At 32.5% G+C, this 12,698-nt stretch overlaps 1 protein-coding gene across 2 annotated transcripts in view; it reads right to left on the minus strand.

Annotated features, from left to right (window-relative positions):
* Positions 1-12,698, minus strand: part of LOC127714430 (protein draper-like) — a 48,343-nt gene that overhangs the window by 7,904 nt on the left and 27,741 nt on the right. The gene's annotated exons all lie outside the window — the stretch shown is intronic.

Raw genomic sequence — 12,698 nt, forward strand, 5'->3', positions numbered from 1 at the left:
TTATTTTTTGTACATTAATTAGGCCGTTAGTTTTCTCGTTTGAGTTGTTTTACATTTGTCATTTCGGGGCCTTTTATACCTGACTATATATATATGCGGCACGGGCATCGCTCGTTGTTGAAGGCCGTACGGTGACCTATAGTTGTTAGTTTCTGTATCATTTGGTCTCTTGTGGGGAGTTGTCTGATTGGCAATCGTACCACCTCTTCATTTTTATATTTAAAGAAATTAAGTATTCACGTACACATATTTTCTAATACAAAAGGAACTAATTTTAGCCTTTTGGTGAAAATACCTTGTGTAACTTAAGACTACTTTTTATCGTTTCTATTCGATTGTCTTATTTTTAATATAAAAGATATTAACGTTTTGACAATCATTGAAAGTCATTTGTTTCAACATTTGGAAATACACTAATATTTATTTGGAGATCTGGTTTAACATAATGTAACTTGAGACAACAGATCGGCATTTGATTGATCTCTAAAGTCTTGTTTATATATTTAATGTTTCTGTACTATGAACTGCTGAATACATGCAGTTGTCCTTATCCATTTAAACTAGGTTCCATTTCATCAAACTATTTTACTAAACTAATCGAAAAATAATCGATGATTACATCATAATTGCTGCTATAATTAATTTAATTACTATTACATGTAATCAAAAATTTTGTCGATTACCGATTACTGTCGATTACTTGAAAAAATGTCGCCAATGAGAGTCGATCAAGAATACAGATTACAAATACGATATTCCATCCCTGATTCAGCCTACACTTTGTAGAACATGGGTAAACAATTTTTATTTGTTTCAATTATTTCTATTTTTGAAGAAAAAAAAATCGTGAAGGATACTCTAATATATACTTAAATACAATTCTGATGGCAATAAGTAATTGACATTTTTTGACTGAATAAAATGATTGATGTCAGATAGATTTGGTCATACACCACAATTATTAAAGGTTTCACTAATGCTCATTACACGGATTGTTCGAACAAGTCCTTATGGATCGTAAATTCGCAGTCAATTGCAGGCATCCGTGAATAACTTGCTCATATCCCTAAAAACCTATCGCTAATCTTCTTACGGATACTTATGGGATTGATTCTTTTCTGTAAATAACATTGAATAATCCGTAAGTATCTTAAACCGTTCGTAGACCACTCGCAACAAAATGTAATTATCCGTACACTAATTGCAAGATTCCGTATATGATTTCCGTACATTTGGGTCGTGTTACATTTGCTGAACGGATTGTTACGAGTTTTTACGAGTTTTATACGTGTAGTTATGAGTACTTTACAAATGGATAAGTATATTTTACGTATTCTTACGTTTTGTTTACGATTTGAGGAAAGGTACAAAAGCTTCAACATTGTTTGGACTTGTCAATAATCGTAACGAACTTGTAACTATTCGTAATTTACGTAACATGGTCGTAACTAACGCGTAACAGCCTCTATGAATAGTAACATTTCGTAATATACTGGCAACAATCCATAAAAAGCTCACGAATGCCCATAAATTGCTCACAGTTATTCATGATATCTCGTAACAAATCCTGGAATGTTGTCGTAAATGTATTATAAAACACGTAATAATCAATAATAAACCGTAAATAGCTCGTAATAAATGTAATAACTCATAACAATTCTGAAATGTTGAAATTGAAATGAATGGGGAATGCCCCTCATTCTTTTTGAGCTTGTTTATAGTATCCAAAGCAATTGTGTTTTTTCAGTCAATTTAATCTCGAAATATATTGACGAAAAGAACTTTGGATGTGTTCATAATTCATATTGTTAATATACAAACTGGAGTTATTCATTTATAAATAAAAACATTATTATATTTTCTTTCATCGAAATGCAGCGCTTAAACATGTTAAAGATTGGAATTCTGTTCATGAGTTCAATACACAAAACGGCAAACTAAAGCTAGGAATATGAATAACTATTATAATCCCTAAATATCTATTACTATAGATAAAGTTCAGCAGAGAAAAAACTTGGTATGGTCACAACTAAAGCCAAACATATGAAAAGAGGGCCTAAGAAGAAAAGTCAAACCTGCAAAAAGTTGAGGCGCAATGTAAAGCGTAAGTGTTGTACATTTATTTAAGTTATGAATTAAAAATTAAAAGTCAACATTCATCATTTATTAAGCAAACTATTTCGACAATAAAACATTTTAAAGCTTGTTATTGTAATAAAAATTTTCCAAACATAGATATACTTTTTATTCAAAACAATAATCCAGCAATAATATGTAGGCGAATTGATTATAACAAGTTGTAGTAACTTATTATTAGTTACACAATGTGCGTGTGACCTAATACGATATATATGGGGTCAGTAAATTCCTTACGGGTTACTAGTACACTGTGTAACTAATTTATCTTACCGACTATCTTAACATGTGGTATATAGACTAGTGACCTATCAAAGTGATCAAGTCTTCAATATAAAGAACCTTCTTTCATTGGTCTGTATAAAAGCAAATGCCCACAACGATAATTTGCTAGCTTTTAATGTGTTTTCTGCATTGATATCAATCATTCATCATCATCTGTAGTTTAGTGGTTGTTTGTGGTTGCTGTCTGTGATATTTTTTGGTTTTGTTTAGTAATAAATGAAGCCGTTGGTTTTTTCGTTTGAATTGTTTTACATTATGTCATGTCGGCATCCTTTTATAGCTGACAATATGATATTGACTTCACTCATTGTCGTATTGTGACCTTTAGTTAGAATTATTCACGTAATTTTAGGCTCTGGTGGATAGTCTCAATGACATTCATACCACATCTGGTTTTTTTTTTATAGAAAGAATATATTTTTATAAAACGTGTAAATTGTTTGATAGAATTGTATCACAAAATAAAGCCTGATGCCTCCCTCTTAATTAAACTTCTAAAAGTGTTTGCTTTGCTTTCTTTTTATGTGGTGTTTCATTGCTGCCTAACTGAAGTATGCAACACATATATACTTCTAAATATGTACGAATCACAATTCCGCTTTAATGTTCTATTTTGATGAATATTGTCACTTTTGTCTATATCGTTTTAATAATGTTCGCAGTCCAATTGAAGAAAACATAAAATAATGTTTAAATAATTTTGATATGAAATCAATAAAGATATTATTTGCATCTAAATTGAATATAACACCTTATTTACTTGTTTTGACCTCGTAAAACCTTATGTAAAAATATTCACTTACCAATACAAGCACCATTAACCTCTTCATGATTATTGCAAAAAACCATATTTTGTTTCCAGAACTAAATTATATAGAAATATCTTTACGACAGACTTTCTCCATTGAGTAACCTTTGGTTAAACATGACTTTTATCACAAACGCAATATGTCTAACATGAAATTGAGCCAAACAATGCTTTTTTCTTCCCTTAGAGGGATTTTAATCAGCGCTTCTATGACATCGTGCCGACACCACCAGGACCATATCCAATGCCTCATACAGCCCTTTGATGGTGTAAAATTCCCAAAATAAACGTGTATGGTGCTATGGTGTATGGTGTAAGGGGAATGGTGTAATGGTGTAACGTGCGATCGGGAATGATGTGAATGAATAGTGTATACGTACGACCTTTAAAACTATGCAAAATATTGATAATAACTGATTTTTAATTTTATACATTAATTTACAATATTGTGATCAAAATTCGTTTTTTAAAATAAATAAATAATTTTGTAGTCGACGCTTTCTTTGAAATTGAATTGCATTATGGTGTAATGTGTAAGGTGTATGGTGCAAAGGTGTAACGTGTATGGTGTAATGGCACAGGGTGTATGGTGTAATGGTGTATGGTGAATGGTGTAATGGTGTATGGTGTTAGTGGGAAGTTTACACCATCCAAGGACTGTACAACTCCACCAACTAGGCTTTTATAAAACATATCTCGTTGTCAGTCGAGTATTAGTATGTGTTTACTCGTCAGTTTCATCCAAGGTGTAACGCAATACATATAAAATCTACGGTTGCAATTAGATGATAAACTTGGGCTGAAACTAAGTCTAACCCTGATATATCTGCCAAAAAGTAACGCTGTTGAAAGAAAAATGATTCCCTTGATGATGTCGCCTAATGACGTTATACTACCTTTTAAAGTCCCTTTGTGACGAACTCAAAAGTCAACGTACGACTGTCAACAATGACAGTACAGTAACAAAAACGTTCTAGCCGTTCCTGGGAGTGCAACTGTGATACATAATAAACCACAGGCTTGGTAAATAAAGGCAACAGTAGTATATCGCTGTTCAATACTCATAAATCGATTAAATGAAAACAAATCCGAGGCAAAAACCAAAACCGAGGGAAACACATCAACTATAAGAAGAAAACAACGGAACAACAGAAACATTGAACTGCTACAAAAACAAACGCTAACATACATATAAACGGACTATTTGATAACAACTCTCATATTCTTGACTTGGTACAGGACATTTTAAGAATGTTGAAATACGCTAACAATAAACCAACAAGACTGACAGGAACCAACTACAACCAGTGAATTTCAGGATCCTGACTTGTGACAGGCACATATATAACGTGTAGGTGATATTATCAACAAACAGATATTTAGTTTGATTGCCAATGAGACAACTATCCACTAGTGTTCAAATGACGGGATGTAATTATCAACGTTTGTGTGCGCTCAATCATCCCCTAATCTTAATATGTAGATTACAGCGAGAAAAATCTTAAATTAAACTGATTTAGAGCGATAATTGCGACAGCACAACTCATAACTGATACACGTGGAGAGTGAGTGTTCTTTCGCCCTCGACCAGATTCCTCATCAGGTTTAAGCGGAAAACACATTACTTTCTTAAATACATTGCATATTAAATTATATCATATGCATAAAAAATTAATTAAACAAATACTCATAAAAAAATAACGTGAAAAAAATGTAAAAGGAATTGAATATAAAAGGAACATTTCATTAAGAAAAAACTAGTCTGAATATCAAAAAGGAAAAAAAAACCATCCCATTCATATCCATTATACTATTAAGAATATAGAAACAATCGAGTCATATAGGATATTCAATAGATTTTACTTACCCCGCCAATTGATTTATACAAAAGCAAAAGTTCAATGATAGGTACATATTGACATTAAAAGACCTCCGAACAAAAAGGGAGTTCAGGATTTTTAGGTTTATCATAACTATTTAACAAAAATGGCTGTGTTGACTTCAAGAAGATTACTCTGAGTACAAATTTGTGTTCCTGGATTTGTTATAAAGCCTTGAAGAATATATATGTATAAAATGTAAACTATGTTGTGGTTTAGAAACGTAAAAACTTTCCAGGATTTTGATTGGGTTATTTTTGTTGGGACAGAAGTAGGTGTTAAAGTAAACTAAGTTTGGTGAAATCTTTGAGATGTTATTAAAAGTTAATAATTCTATTTTCTTGATTCAATTGAAATAGAGGGACAATAGATATATACACAACTATAGGTGATCTTAACAGTGTAACTGAGTAGAGATCGTAAAATAAAATGCAGGTGTTTGTTTGTTTTACCATCTTCTACAGTGAAGAAAAAAAATAGTTTCCAAATCATTTTCTTAAACACATATCTAAGAACAACAAGGCCTTAAACTTTTCTAGTTACACAGTTTTGTCAATTTGTTATGATGAAAACAAATAAAACATTTTTCTAAGGACATGTTTCCGTTATTAACTGCGAGCATTCTGTGAAATGGTAATACACGGTGCTGTATATAAATTGATAGTCTTTCTGCAGTGTAAGACTGTAAATTGATTTCTAGATGTCTGGATTGTTCTGTGTTTTGGGGGGACTTTCTTATTTAAATATTAACCGTATCTCAATTTTCGTTAAATATACAACTATGTTTTACAAACCCAGGACTGTGGCATAAAGGATAGTGTGTAGTTATGATTTGTGGATTTTATTAATTCAAGTCTTTTTTATTTATTTCTTTTCGATCAACTAGTGCAATGCTTTCTTGTTTGTACAATTTTTCTTCACTGTTTTTATTTAAAAACAAATTGTCGTCAATTCTTTGTAATGATTTCAATTAGGACATAAAATGCAATGCCGAACCAAATCTTTCGATTTTATTGTGATAGGGTAGTCGTCGATTCCACATTTATATTATCACGATTCGGATTTTTACTAATTGTCGCGTTATGATGGAAAAAACTTATAAAAGATCGAAATAGCAAGAATGATAAATGTAGTTTCAACAAATAGGTCAAATTATAGAAATCCTCAGTCGCCTTCAAGTCACAGTGAGGCATTCAAGAACTTAGGTAGACAACTATTACTTTAATCAATATTTCCTACACTAGTCAATGTTACCAGTATTGCACTTTTCACGTCGAATGGTGGGTTTTCTGTAGATTCTATCAAGGAAGTAGCTTAGAAAAAACATAAATATACTCTCAATCGCTGCCCAAGTAAAGATGGCCATAGCCATATTCGACACGACTTTTATGATTTTTTTTTGTTTTCAATACTATTCAACTTCGTATTTGCTTTGGCATTATAACTGTTTTGATTCTAGCGCCACTGGCGGGTCTTAAGTAGACGAAACGCTTGTCTGGTGTAACAAATTACAGGACTGGTATTTCTGATGTTTTTTGACAACCACAACAGTCGATGCAACTGCTTGTAAAAACGTTTGTTTCCCGGGAATATCACCAGGACCGTAACGTCATCAACACTTCTGAGCTGACATGAAATTTCAGTAAATTTTCTGTACCACAAAATTTTTATTTATTCGAAACACTAATGTTTTATCACTCCGGACATAGATAACCTTAGCCGTACATGTTTTTGCACAATTCTCCGGATTTTCTGGTTTCCACTGCTGTTCATTTTCGTTTTTGTTATTGACAAATGATTAATGTGCATGTTTTCGTTTCAGATGATGCTTGACCTCGAACATGTTTTCTATTGTTTTGTATAGCTATGATATAGCATGTAGATACCATCATTACCACTGATGAATTTGTTAAGATAACGTTAAAAAGAATTGTATCAGTTTCAAGATGTACTTTCGCATGTAGAGGTGCTAAGGATTGATAATATATGCTTACCACAAGTTTACACGATGGACTATTTTTAAATAAAAAAAGGTTTAACATACCAGAGGGACATCAAAAACTCATAAATATAGTAGATACTGATAAAAACGACAAACAACATCCTGCAAAACACAACAAAGAAAACTAAAGGATGAGCAACACAAAGTTGCTCTAGGAGGGTAACCCGATCCGGATCCACATGTGGCATCCGACTAGTTTCTCAATAGTTCTGACACTAAACAGATATCGTCTTTGCCGGGAATGATTTTGGCTATTGAGACACTAAAACAGATGCCACAAACTATGCATGTTATACTTTTGACACTACTCCATATTGGACATAGCATAACCAGGAGTTTCCGTAATTCAAGAGACGTTGTTAATAATACATACGCCAGATGGTATGTGTCATCAAGATGTGTTACTGATTAGTGAAGCCAACAAAGTGGAAATTGTCAGGCTAACAAACTGTATTATTTCCATGTGTTTTTCCTAATGTGTTAATTTTTCTAAAACTGCCATTTTTGTTTCGTAATGCGACAAAAACAACAGTTTCAAATCATAGGTACATAAGGTGGCTAGGCTATCAGTTGTAGCAATTTTAATTTTCAGGTCAAATAAAACCAAAAAAGATGATATGTACATCACTTTAGACATGTACGCCACAGTCGGTCAAGCTACAATATTCAGCCATCTAGACTTTCAGTGGATATAATAAATAACATTTAAAAATGATATCTTTAATGCAAATTAGTAGACTTGTGCAAATTATTTGTTACATAAATGTTTGATAATTTGATGATAATTTATGTATTGGATTGTTTAATATACATATGTTGATATTTGTTAAAAGTAAAAATGACACTGACACATTCACCATTGCACTGATCAACATATGCATTCGTCGATAAATTTGTAAAATAAGTTTTATTGCAGCAAGACATACTTTATCATGTTTTTTTTTATATTTGGACAAGTTAATACAACTGACAACGATGCGGTGCTAAGGATTGATAATATATGCTTACCACAAGTTTACACGATGGACTATTTTTAAATAAAAAAAGGTTTAACATACCAGAGGGACATAAAAAACTCATAAATATAGTAGATACTGATAAAAACGACAAACAACATCCTGCAAAACACAACAAAGAAAACTAAAGGATGAGCAACACAAAGTTGCTCTAGGAGGGTAACCCGATCCGGATCCACATGTGGCATCCGACTAGTTTCTCAAATGGTCAGTACAAATTCAATCATTTGTCTCATATGGTGATCTCACAATAAGAAAAGGAGACGAGATTCTGGTTAGGAAAATTAGAAGATGTCAACAACTCGTGATTAATATTGTCTTTATCGGTACAAGCATTGATTTGTTTATGATAAATCAAAACATGTGTATTACTATATAAAACTGATGGTCAAACATACTGTCAATACTATTTACGTATATTTTGGACCCTGTACAAAAGCATACTTTTCTTAAACTGTTTTTGACGCCTTTACACTAAATCCGTTAAAGGTGTACCGATAGATGATTAAGTCAAAGAAAGTAGGATTTAATGTTAGTTTTAATTGGCTTTGAACTAGCTTTCTGTACCTACAAGTACTCTTAGATCGGTACTTTCTGTCTTTCATCTTTGTATCAATCTGATGATTCAAGTCATTTCTAAACAACTGTCCCTGCCCGGGGTTATTGAGCGCTCACAACAATGTCTAACCCCGCAACTTTCTTTACGTGTCTGTTATGTAAGGGTAGTCGTTTATTTTGTTGTCTATTATATTTTATTTTATTTTTATGTGTCGTTAATTCTTAGCCTATTGTTTATCTCGTTTGAATTGTTTTACATTTTGTCTTTTTATTGTTGACTTTACGATATGCGTTGAGCATTGTTGAAGGCCCTATAGAAGCTTACATCACGTCATTTGAACTCTAGTGGACGATTGTGTCATTTGAAATCATATAACATCTCCTTACTTCAGTGTTATACTATATCTGTAGTATCATGTAATCCCAGTTCGATGGGAAAGATGCGTTCCACAAAGTCATCAAAATTTCAATTATTTATTGACAGGACATCATCTATATAGCAAAACGTGAAGTTAACGTATAACGCTAGCTTTTTCATTCTTCCTGTAAAAAACTCCTATACGAAGTATGCCTCTTATGAATACAGCAAGATGAGGAGCATAGTTGGTGTTCACGGGAATGTTGATTTTTGTTGTTGAAAAAATGTCCCCTATTCACAAGAAATATGTAGTAAATAAAAAAAAAATAATCATGATGATGTGAGTTTTAGATCATTTTTTGTTAGAAGATAAGAATAGGGAATACAATTGCAAAGGGCAGATAAGTAGAATGCTTGTCTACTTTTGCAAGAGAAAAAAGACTTATATTGTATGTAGTCTCTGCAATATATCATTGTTTGTAATGTCACTTTTGTAGTTTTGATATCTGTGTTGGGAAGGAGGAACCAGTTATTCATATTATATGTTGAGTTTGCAAGTGGATTGTTATTATCTAATTCCGTTATATGTTCAAATACCATTTACTTTTTTACATTCTAATTTTTGTCAACGACCTCACAGCCAACATCCATTTGGAAAGAGTACCACGTCTTCTTTGTCGCGCCCGCCGGGTAGACGCAACAGCTGGTAGAAGTTTCATCTTCGAGAATATCACCAGCCAAGAAGTCATCACTTTAGTGTAGACAAGCAATTATATTGATAGGATCATTTTCTAAAAAAATTAATGTTGATGAAAGTTTTGCGTCCAAAAGCCTGGTATCTATTATGAGGTTTATTTAGGCTATTGCCTGGCATAATCCTACACTGAATGAATTCGTATTGAAAATTTGTGTTTCCAATTTATTAATTTAGTCTTACGGTTATGGACCTTATTTTCACCGGTCATTTAATGAAATCAATTAACAAACTGAAAAAATGATTATTTAACATAATCATTTTTTTTCCAGTCAATAGCACTTCCATGATATTCCTACATGTACTCATGTCTATCCATCTCTTTCCATACTGGTTTGATTACCTATGTTGATCACTATAGGTCATTCTGAGACCAAATAGTGAAATCCAGAAAACAAAAGCGTCTTACAAATCGCCAATACAATTAAAAAGTCCTGTCTTTTTAAACGCCACACCTTTGTATTTAAAAGAATCGAGCTTTTCGATTGAGGCTTTTAATGTCATTAATCAAGATAACATTTCATAATGCCTATGCAAGCACAAAAAACTAAACAAGAACGTGTTGTCGTGCTGAAATTACCTCAGATCGTAATTCAAAGTACCGAAAAACCAAGATGTAGGTCTCTGGCATATCCGGAAAGCACTCACACGTTAGAACTCATCACTGCAAATTGTCTGACTAAATATAGAATTCAGTTTTGCTGGATTAAAGTGTGACGGAAAGTTTAAATTTAAATTAACATATTGACGAATTACTGTATCGGAAACAGGGATAAGGTTCTGACATATCCAGAAAGAGCTCACGCGTTACAACACATCACTGTAAAGCTGCGTACTAAAGATGAAGTCATCCAGTTTAGTAGTACCTCCTCAGGTAAAGATAAGAAATATTTGTTGAACGAACGAACAAACACACAGAAAAACTGACAGAAGGACGAACGGAATGACGCACAATGTGAACGCAACACCACCCATACTCTTTGAGTAAGGATAACGTGTTCATCGGATATCAAATGATGAAAAGAGAAAAAGAAGTCACATAAGTTATACTTAACTTATGTATTTAACGTATTCGGCATAAGAATAATGCATTTGTAATGCTAACTTATTTCAAATTGGGATTTATTTTGATAAATGGGAAATGATTAAATTGAACAGTTTTATATCGCCTATTACAAATGACCTATACATTTGAGACTTATGTTAAGTATTTATAACATATCAGTTGTGTATAGATGAGAATATTATTTTGCTGATACTTGCGATGCATGTGTTGTTTTGCAGATAACAAGTGGGTTTTGTTTTATATATCTGCATACACGTCGGGAGATTTGACACCCAACATAAATCATTTATATTTACCTTGTTGGTATGTATTACGGACTTTTCAAGGATCACATTTAATAAGACTGTTGATGCTTTTATTGGTTTTTTTGTAGTTGGATCGCTGTCTTATTAACGTACAGCCGACATATTATTTTTTCATATAGAACAATTTAAAAAAAAAACGATAAATATTAATATTTTGTTTTAGAAACTATTAGCCATGTATGAATATGATGCGATGTAACGTATTCGTCATTGTTTTATACTCAATAGGTCATTGTAGTTAATATGTCCTCCACAAAGTCCAATTATTACATTCAGTTTCCGTGTAATTGTTAAAACAATGAACCAACTAAATTAGTACTCAATAGGTTATTGAGGTTGACTGTCCCTTGACAAACCACAATAACTAATAAACGTTGCAACATTTTTTTTTATATTAACAAATTTACATGTTTGTACCAATTAACCGGATATGAATTCTTCCTTAAATGTAGTGTCAACAGAACTGAATAAAATACGAGTTTTATTTAGTTCAACCTTTACTTTTTATTGGGAGGATAAGTCAACTTGCTCAAGTCATTTTTGGTTTTAACAAACTGACAATACAATGTATAAACAGATAATTCAGATTCTACATTTACCATGACTTAAAAATGATTCTTAAATGCCGAACATCATCGAAACATAAGCAATATATCTTATTATTTTTGTCATATCACAGAACGCCTATTCAAATATATAAACAAACTTGTTAACTATGAACAACTCGAACTTAAAATGTATTTAAGTCGAATTAGAAGTCTGCCTGATGTGTAATTAAGGAAGCCAATACAAAATTGAAACTTTGTGGTGTTCAGTGAGTGACTGTGTTTGGTTCAATTGTTGTATAAGTGTGTTCAAATTTCAGTTCAGTCGTTGTTGAAATGTTGATATATTTTTATTGAAGTTTTGTTATACAAAGAAATCCAACTCATTTGCATGGAATATGCTAAGACACATTCTATTATATCCAATTGTAAGTTCATATTCTTCATGCTAGAGCAGAGAAAAAATAGATTGTACTTCGAATTTACAACATTTCAATAAAAGGTTTCTCGTACCTTTTTTTTTCAATAAAAGCTATCGCCACAAATATTCTTTCAAAAGAGGGACGAAAGATACCAGAGGGACAGTCAAACTCATAGATCGAAAACAAACTGACAACGTCATGGCCAAAAATAAAAAGACAAACAGACAAATAATAGTACAGATGACACAACATAGAAAACTAAAGACTAAGCAACACGAACCCCACCAAAAACTGGGGGTGATATCAGGTGCTCCGGAAGGGTAAGCTGATCCTGCTCCACATGTGGCACCCGTCGAGTTGCTTATGTTATTACAAATCCGGTAAATAGTCTAATTCGGTAAGTCACATTCGTGAAAAGGGAAGGGTATTGTAGTTACCACATAAGGAACATATCCGATATCATCTGTGAAACGGTTATTCCATAACGGTCAACAAACTCGTGATGGCGTCCGTAAAATGTACGAAAGGGATGACTTCAACTTCACCATTTGGAACTCTTGGTT

This window comes from Mytilus californianus, unplaced genomic scaffold, assembly GCF_021869535.1.
Source record: "Mytilus californianus isolate M0D057914Y unplaced genomic scaffold, xbMytCali1.0.p SCAF_9, whole genome shotgun sequence".
NCBI lineage: Eukaryota > Metazoa > Mollusca > Bivalvia > Mytilida > Mytilidae > Mytilus > Mytilus californianus.